Source organism: Euprymna scolopes, chromosome 2, assembly GCF_053919585.1.
Source record: "Euprymna scolopes isolate OS-2025 chromosome 2, ASM5391958v1, whole genome shotgun sequence".
NCBI classification, from domain to species: domain Eukaryota; kingdom Metazoa; phylum Mollusca; class Cephalopoda; order Sepiida; family Sepiolidae; genus Euprymna; species Euprymna scolopes.
The window spans coordinates 81,710,101-81,712,182 of record NC_136483.1 but is presented as its reverse complement, the minus strand read 5'-3'; the positions used below and the strand labels follow the sequence as shown (position 1 = coordinate 81,712,182).

The window sequence follows — 2,082 nt, the reverse complement described above, 5'->3', positions numbered from 1 at the left end:
AAGGGTAACCATGATTAAAGATGCTGGCCGAGAGAAAAATCATTAAAAACTTCCAATAGAGACGATGTGGATCAACCAACCTCACCATCCCCCCTTCTTTTTGAGTTGGCCTTGTGCCTAAGTTTTTTGTTCATTTTCCCTAATGTATTTTTCCTGTGAATAAAATATTTAATATCTCAAAGTGTAGTATCTGTCCGGCAGATACAGCAAGCAAAGACCATATAAGACCTTGGTCAATGTAGGGGCAACCCTTCATACAAATTGTCACTATCCAGTTCCCCTACTCCCCGGGGAGTTGGTCCCCATTTCCCCTTCACTCCTCACATTAAAAATCGGCCTTGTGCTTAATTTGCTCGGTGGGGGAACAAATAAATAACCTTTTCTTGGCTTTCTGGCCAAGATCAAAGTGTAGTATATGTTCTAACTACATGCTGTACTTATGTTTGTAACTTTGTGATATAAAATGAGGGAATCACGTTTCTGCATTAATTTAATGTAAAATGATCACCCACTTTACAACCAGTACGTCTCAAAGCCATTCAAGTCATTCTTCAGATCATTCAAGTTGTTTTTGAAGGATTCCATTTGTTTTCTTAGCATTCAAGTCATTCTTAAGGTCATTCAATCCATCTTTAAGTTCATTAAAGTCATTCTAAGTTATTTATGGCACGATGATCTTCTAAGGAAAATTAGATCATATGGAATCACTGGAAGAATTCATAATGTAATTAAATCCTTCTTAAGTAATAGAAAAATCAAAGTTGTCCTCGACGGTCGTACATCCAAACAATATGGCATAAATGCGGGTGTACCTCAGGGGTCTATCCTTGGAGCTCTATTATTCCTGATATTCATAAATGACCTCCCTGATAAAATTGTTTCGGAGAAGGGTATATTTGCCGATGACACCACTCTCTATAACAGATATGAGGGGAAAACAAATGAACACATATCCAAGGACATCGCAGAAACACTAGAGGATGACCTCCAATCTGTAGTGGAATGGGGGAAAAATGGTTGGTCACATTCAATGCTGCTAAGACTAAGCTTGTTTCCTTCAATAACTACAAGAAACCTTCTCTACCACCAATAGCAATGGCCAAGGACACATTGCCTGAAAGTACTTCTTTTAAACTCCTCGGCCTAACGTTTACAGGGAATATGAACTGGACTAGATACATTGAGAGCATTGCCAAGGCTGCTGCAAGGAAGGTTGGCTCCCTCTACCGTGGTAGAAAACTACTTACGCCTGACAGTATCCTATACCTCTATAAGGCAACCATTCGCCCATGTATGGAGTACTGTTGTCATATCTGGGCTGGTGCATCTGCTTCTTGTCTCTCGCTCCTGGACAGGGTTTAAAAGAGAGTCGCCAACCTGATAGGTCCTGAACTGTAATCTAGGCTTCAGCCTCTGTCCCATCGAGGAGATGTTGCATCCCTCTGCCTGTTCTACAAATACTTTAATGGTGAATGCGCTGACGAACTGCAAACACTTGTACCTCCCCGACGTAACTACCCCCGACAAACCCGACAAGCTACTAAGTCTCATCTCTTTACAGTAGAGATCCCTAGGTGCAAGAAAGCCATTTACTCCAATAGTTTCTTCCCTAGAACTGCGGGTCTTTGGAACTCCCTTCCGGGATTCTGCTTTCCCAACTGCACTGATATGCAGAAGTTCAAGTATAATGTTAACAAACATCTTTCTACTCATCTCCCTTCATAATGACCCCGCTAATTAAGTCCTTAATAGTAGCCCCCTGCTTCAAAGTGGCACTGTGTCTTGTTTGGAGTGAAAATTGAATAATAAAAAAAATTACTTTTTATTTATTAAAGTCATTTCAGCTCATTTTTGTGTCATTTTAGTTTGTCAATCCTACATTCACGCATACATTCATTACACGAGATCACACGACTAATGGCTATCGGTCTTGTTCACAGTCAATCGCTCTATTTATTTCTCTCACTTACGCAAAATTCTGCTAGCGTAATACACTTTCTGTTTAATGAAAATATAAATATGCTTAAAATGTTCGTGATGGCATTACGAACATGGGTGTACAACAAAGTTCGTTTATGATGC

The 2,082-nt window shown here is 40.0% G+C and overlaps 1 pseudogene; it reads left to right on the top strand.

Annotated features, from left to right (window-relative positions):
- Positions 1–375: 375 nt before the first annotated feature.
- LOC145243502 (U2 spliceosomal RNA) lies at positions 376–585 on the top strand (annotated as a pseudogene).
- Positions 586–2,082: the final 1,497 nt, after the last annotated feature.